General features: G+C 38.7%; 1 pseudogene; it reads left to right on the forward strand.

Moving 5' to 3' along the window:
* The first annotated feature begins 6,352 nt into the window (after nt 1-6,352).
* LOC147828180 (ribosomal biogenesis factor pseudogene) lies at nt 6,353-6,700 on the forward strand (annotated as a pseudogene).
* The last annotated feature ends 878 nt before the right edge of the window (nt 6,701-7,578 follow it).

A 7,578-nucleotide genomic window follows, 5' to 3' on the forward strand; every position in this document is an offset into this window, starting at 1 on the left:
TAAGCATCATTGTTCACTCTGATTCAGCTCACCTTCAGGGTAGACTTAGAAATCTCCTCTCCCGGAGTGAGGAATGTGTCCTTGGATGGACCCACAAAAGCCACATTTCCAGCTTTAACTACTGAGTTTTGTATGCTATAGAGGTGAACTTACTACAGACTTCCTCATGTGTTTTTTCTAGCTATTCTGACATTGCATTTTAATACTGCACGCATCCTGAAAAAAAACAGTAATGACTTACAGAAGTACTCATAAGAGCAAACGCTTTCATAGTTCTATTTTAGGTACTTTGTAAACACAAATGTATAATTTCCACAACATCTCTGTGAAGGTCGGAGCATCGCTGGCCCTGTTTCATAGTTGTGGAAACTAAGCAAGAGACAGGTCAGTGAATGTGCAGAGCATTCAGCTATATGAGTGGCAAGGGAGGATTTGCCCCTGAGACCATGACTGGGCTTTCCCAGAAACCCTGGTACACTGCCTCTTCCACCTCATTCTTACAAATCTTCAGCTTGAATAATATGGTAGACTGTTCATACTACATGTTCCCCAGAATTCAGACACTCTAAACTCATGCAAAATAACCAAACTGCCACAAAACTCAATTCTGAGTCTTGTAAAAGTTTATACCTTATTATTCTGATAAACATTACATGTGCTTAAATGAAGCTACAGTTCTGTTGACTACTTTAAATATTTAACAACATCTTTTAATGTCAGGATCAATGAGCTCAAATACTGCATTCTTGCCACTTCTCGGGCAATTAGAGCTCTAAGAGCTTGTGTTTATGTCAGTAAATTCATTTTTAATCGGTCCACATCAGTGAATTTTGAGATCATGCAAGATGAACAAGCAAGCATGATGGAAATGCCTCAAGCTGCGTGACATCATTGCTAACAGCATCTCCTTCGCTTTCATCTTTCCACACTGTCAGAAAGGTTGTTGGGGCAATGCTGGCATTTGGTAGAAACTGAAAAAATGAAAAACAACTTTGGAAAAGACGTTTCCATTAGAAAAAAAGCCATAATTACACAAAAGCTGAATAGTCTCTGTTTTTCAGAGTAACTAGGTACATTTTCTCTTATCATACTGAAATGTGGTGTTTGGAACTTCCTTTATTTTTTATTAAACTCAGAAAACCAAGCATTGGTAACTGACATGATTACTAATGTTACTAATATTTCACCTTCTCCCTTTCTTTCAGTAATTGTTTTCCTTGTCATGAGTGCATGCTTGCAGTATGTAATGGTTATGCTCACTGTGGGGGGTTGGTACAGGTACACAGCTCATTTTTGATTATCCCTTCCCCTCCACATCTCTTGGTCCTCTTTCCTTTTACAAAAGTTCCATCTTCCTGTTTCCTATGGTCGACTTTTACTTTGCTCTTTATTTGCACTCTGGGTTTCTCATAGTCACATTAATTTTTCTATTATATTTAATAAAAATTTTACATGCCCCATTAGACCACTGATTTAAATAGCTCTATTAGATGAGTTGCAGACAACACATTTTTAAGGATCATAATGTTCATAATTCCTTTTACATCACCATTGGGAAAGAAGGAATTTCAGAGTCACTGCCATTCTCCCTCCTCTCTGATGGCACGATGCTCTATACTCCATATTAAAATCCTCTCGCTTCCAGCCAACACCTGTGTCCTCCTCACACCTCCTACTCTTGTTTGGTGTGATTCACATGAAATTCAAACTTCTTCTGCCAATGGAGCTCTTGCCTCTTAATAGATCTCCTATCATGTTAAGATGATGTGATTTGGGTTATTCTCTTGCTTCTTATTTCCTGAATTATACTATGAAGTTTTTATTGTCTTGATAATGCACAGGTACAAATACTCAGGCCCTTCAATCCCACTAATCATATTAAGGCTATCCAACAAGTCACCCAATTCTGCCCCCCAAAAAATTCAGAATTAAAATCTAGAATAGACTCGAGTAGCTCTTCAAATGCAAACTGGTTGCTGAAGAGCAGTGTACAGCTTGGTATAACCTTTACATACGGAGTGCCTAACGAGGCTGTGCAATATTCTGTGCCAGTCACTGAGGACACAATAATACTTAAGATAGGAACCTTGGCTCCAAGCATAGGACTCGGATGAGGGAAACCAAAGCCCAGAAGGCAGACTCCTGAGACTGTCATTTACACAGAGGGATGTGGACTCTCTCTACCACTGGGGATGGGATTGTGATGACCTGGGCCAGTCTGCCCTACAATCTGGAAATGAAACCCACACAGCTGAAAACAGAGCCAAGAGGCAGAAAGAAGCCAGGTCTTGAGAATCAAGCTTAAGTTTAGGAATTCAGCATTACCCTGGATTTTTTAGTTACTAAGACAATAAGTTACATGATTTGCTCTAGCTGGCTTGAGTTGACCTTTCCATCACTTTCTTCTTTGTAATTTCTTCTCCCAAATCCCCTAGCCTTAAGGCAGGCTTGCTTGGAGAGCAGAGACAGGTGCAAGACATGTCCTAGTCCTCCAGAGTCTCCTTTCCTTCCACTCCTTCCAAACTCTGTATGTCTGTCTATGGATTTTGCAGTCGAGATCATGCAAGAGCTCATTGGTCAATCTCACACTGGGTTGTTTGAATGTAGTTGGCTGAGAAAACTGCATTTATACCCTAAAATATTTCAAGAATTTTCAAGAATTCTAAATTTTGTTTATCTAGGCTAGTGTGTCTTTCTCTAAGAGATAGAGGACCTTAGCATGTTCTGAAAAAAATGGGAATAGTTTTTTAAATGTTTTATGTTTATTAATCTATGTTTGTAGTGCATAATGATTACTTTCCTTGCAAGGAGTTGGTACGTAACACAGCTTAATTCTTTTTACTTCTCCTTCCCCTCTCTTCCCTCTCATTTCTTGTCTCAACAATTCTGTAGAAGTAGAACAGAATAAGGATGGTAAATTTTTAGAAATTAGAATCCAGTCCCCCCCCCAAAAAAATGGCAATGAAAAGAAAAACATAAGAACTCAACTGATTTTGCAGTAATCTACTTCCATAAAACCTTTTCCTCAATGTGAAAGTCCACTGTCCTTATTCAATTTCAGAACAAGGACCTGTACAATATTTATGAGTGAGGGGACAAGGTCCTGTAGCAACAAGGAGGACTAGTCAGAACTGAAGGGACACACTGACCTTTCAGCCTCAGGTTTTGCTGTCAAGGCCACCGTGAGCACCTTCCCATGGCGTGACCACCAGGTAATTAATACTGAAAATATGATCCTAATGGAGCAGGGTTTTCAAGTTTAGGATTACTTGAATTCTATTACATTTACTAAGGGGCATTCTAAAACTATAGAATTACTCCTGTGGAACAAGAGAAGTTTCATCATTCAGATCATCAATGATTTAGCCATGAAGAATTCTTAATCTATGTCATCTGTATTTAGCAAGTACTACAAAAAAATTAACCTTTACCTTTTTTATATCAAAATAGGATTAAAATTTGCAACTTTCAAAAAACCCCCAACAAAGTAGTAATCTAGTGTTACAAAGAAAAGGAATGCTCTTAATATATTACTATTTTTAATTGACACATAACCACTGTTCGTATTTCTGGGGTACACTATGGTGATTCAATACATGGATACAACTGTAATGTTCAGCTCAAGGTAACTGGAATAGCTACCACTTCAGACATTTGTCATTTCTTGAGTGTGCTGGGAAGACTCAAAGTCCACTCTATTAGCTATTTTGAAATGTTCAATTAATTATTGTCAATAATAGTTACCCCCAAATGCTGTAAAACATCAGAAACTGTTCTTACAATCCAACCGCATGCCTTTACCCATTAACCATGCTCTCTCCACCCTTTCTCCCCTACATCTTTCCCAGGCTTTGGTGACCACTATTCTGTGTTCTACTTCAAGATCAACTTTTTAGCTTCCACAAGTGAGAAAAATGCAGTGTTTGTCTTTCTGAACCAGACCTTTCACTTAACATAATGACTTCCAGTTCTACCCATACTGCCGCAAATGACAAAATTTTATTCCTTTTTATGGCTGAATAATACACACACACACACAGAATTTCTTTACCCACTCATTCATCAGTGACATCTAAGTTAATTCCATATCTTGCCTGTTCTGAATAGTGCTGCAGTGGACATACAAGTGGAAATACTTTTTAAATGATAAAGGGCTTGTGCCGGGGATGTAGCTCAGTGGTTCTGGCACCTGCCTCACAAGTGCAAGGACCCGAGTTTGATCCCGGTACAAAAAAAAAAAAAAACACACCCCGTGTAAATGATAAAGGGCTTAATCACTTATTCAGACAATGCCCAATATAATTACATTTTTTAATTTATGTTTAAACTTTAAGACATTTATCTTATTCTTTAAATAACTTATAGCACAGTGTTCAAAAGCCAGAAGGTTAATGGTGAAAAGTCAGTCTCCCTCACAGCAGGCACACAAGCTATATACCTCTCCAATCTGGTCAACTACTGCTGCCAACTTCATCAGTGTCTTGCTGGTGTTTATAAATACACATGTATTTATACGTGTATCTAAAGTTCTGGGACATTTTTCTCTTCTGGACAGACTACAGGACTTCAGCGCATCTTTCCCAGATGTCTTAGCAGACAGCTGCCAGGCTTCTGAGCAGACATTCATGCTGGGCAGACTTTTATTGTCTCAGCTATTCACGATCTCACTGCAGACCACGTCAATAAAATGATGGTTTCCACTGACTCATTTACTTATCAATTCACTCTGCAAGGAAGCGGGAAGCGGGGACATGAATATGACCCCTGGCATTTTCCTAGACCACACACTGACACACCCACATCAGTCAGAAGTGGCTGCCCTCTGTATCTGGGGAGCAAGTAATCCCCGGATCCCCCATGACTCTATCTTGGGAATGTCTTTGATTCTTTCCTGTGTTCAATCTCCTGCTTGATGATCTGTATTTTCTTCTTCCTTGGTCAGAATTATTCTCTCCTTTTGATGGAAAACATTCCCCTGAAACCTTCTGAGTAAGGGTGTGTAGGGATGTTTTAGGTCTTTTTAGGAACTACTATGATAGTATCTTTCCACTTAACTGATAGCTTCACTGGGTATAGAATTTAAGGCAAAAAAAAATTTCCATCAGAATTTTGAAAGCCTTGGTCCACTGTTTTCAAGCTTCAAGTGTTGCCTCTGAAAAATCCAAAGTCATTTTGGTACCGAAGTGTGTGTGCCCTGTTGTTTGCTGGTGGGTGTTCTTCACTTCCTCTTTTCGAAAGCTCTTCTATTTTTTCCCAAGTGTTCTGAAATTCCATGAGCATGTATCTTGAGATTAGTGATCTTTTTGTCCATTTAGCTGAACACTCAGTCCCCTTCAAGCTGACATTTATGTCCTTCAGATCAGAGGAATTTTCTTGTATTACTTCACAGTGATTTCTGTCCCTGCCCATTTTCACTGTTCTGTCATCTGTACTCCCTATAATTTGATACTGGTATTCTGAGACTGTTTGCTCATTTTCCTATCTTTTATTCTAATTTCCAGTTATTTGGTTTTTGCTCTACTTTCTAATAATTTATTTCAACGTTTTGGAGTCTCCCCTTGAGTGCGTCTCAGTTTATTTTCATCACCTTCATATTCTGAACTAATCTGTCTTCACTTTTTCATGTACTTTCATACATTAACCATAAGAGTAACAGTAATAATAACTGAGCACTGAATTGGGAGTCAAAATACCTGAGAAACAGTCCCAAATTGGGTGAACTTACTTGTTTCACTACACGACTCCTTCTACTTTTGTGTAACACTTTCCAGAGTCAAAATTTTCAGAAAATAATCTCCAGTGGCTTTCAATTGCACTCAGAATAAAATGCAAACTCAGAGCTGTGGTCTAAGACCCAGCCTGGGAGACCCTGCCTTTGCTGCCTGGCACCCATCAGCCCCCTCACTGGACAGGCTGCGCTGGCCTCCCAGATCTGGGATGACTCCAGCCCTTGCCCTGGTTTCTGCCACAGCTGGCTGGTCCCAAAGGCGGTGACTCTCTTCTCTCCACTTTTCGCAGGACCCTCTCTCATCTCTCACATTTTTGCATAATGTTCCCTGGTAGGAATGACGTCTTTTATGTAAAGAAGCTTATCCTCTGAGGATAGTCTTCTCTCAGCTTTCTGTTTTCTTCATTGTACTTATCACAATTCGCATTTATTCCGTCTCCTTACAACAAAAATACACTCAGGACAATGACCTTCTTCATCCTGGATGCTTCTGCATCCCAATTACCTAGTACAGACTCTGGGATAAAACTGGTCCTCAAGACATGTTTATTTAACCCTCTACCTGGAACCTCCTGGACCCTGTAAGTGCAGATGGCATTACCTGGACCTTGAGCAGCAAGCATCACGCGGATATCAAAGGTCTGGTGAAAGGTTGATGGAACTTTTCGGCAATGGCCAAGAACAAATTAAGAGGGCAAAAGTCCAGGAATGTATTTCACATAGCCAGCCAAAAGAACTTGAAGTCCAAAAACAAAGCAAAACCAGTCACCACTAATCTTAAAAAGATAAACACTGTAAATGATGAAAAAATTCGTAGATTGAATAACGCTTTTGTAAACATTGAGAAGGAACTTGCAAATTTCTCAAAAAAGGCTTACTCTTGAACCACTGGAGAAAGAGCTGAATCAGCAGCATCATGAAGATGAACCAGTTAATGTTGATGAAGCTGCAAGATTAATGGTTCAATTGTAATACAATGGAGATGTATCAAATTCCCCCAAAAAACTCAATAAAATAAGTATTTTATACAAAAAAGACATGTTTATTTAATGAGAAAAGGGGGGAAAGGAATAAAGTACCCCATCTTTATGCACAAGGGAGACTGGAAGTATGATGTGAGAGCAAGCGTGTGTCTTATTTAGTTGTGTACGGGCCAGAGAGACACAGCTGTACTTTGATTCTAATAGCATGGGCTCAGCCACAAGGCTCATAGATACTGATTAAATTATGAAAAAAATCCAAAATTGGGATATAAAGCAAAAAAAGTGTGACTGTTACTTTCAGTATCATGCAGGCCACAGACCTACCCAAGATTAAGAGAAATATATTCTGCTTAATCAGCAATTATTCATTATTGATTAAAAACATCCCAGACTCAAAAAAGCTAAAAGCAAATCTGGAAATTTCTGTCTAGTAAAAAGCGCAAACAATTTTTGCTCAGTGAAACAAATAATCCATAAGTTATACTATTTTTTTTGCCTGATAGGAGATTAACCAGCTTTACATCTAGCACAGAAATCTTAATATTCCTTTACTAATTCACTTATAGAATCTATTTCCCAAATGCTCTTTGAATTAGTATTAGTACCCTATTAGCTCCCTCATTAAGTAAAAAGGTACATAAAATATTTGAGATTGCTTTATTTTATGTTCGTATGAAAGTCATGTTTATAAACTTTTGCAAAGTGTACTTTAAGACAAAGTTTTCAACAGAAACCATGAGATGGCAAATCACCTTAATACCTACAGAGAACTTTGGTTCCACAATAGTACTTCAGTGAGCAACAGTGCAATCTGGACTAAAAGCAACCTTTCAGTAATACAAACAGGTAAGTTGGTTTGTTTGCTTT

Source organism: Heterocephalus glaber, unplaced genomic scaffold (assembly GCF_053883595.1).
Source record: "Heterocephalus glaber isolate CG9 unplaced genomic scaffold, H.glaber_assembly_v1.0 deba00001236, whole genome shotgun sequence".
NCBI classification, from domain to species: Eukaryota; Metazoa; Chordata; class Mammalia; order Rodentia; family Bathyergidae; genus Heterocephalus; species Heterocephalus glaber.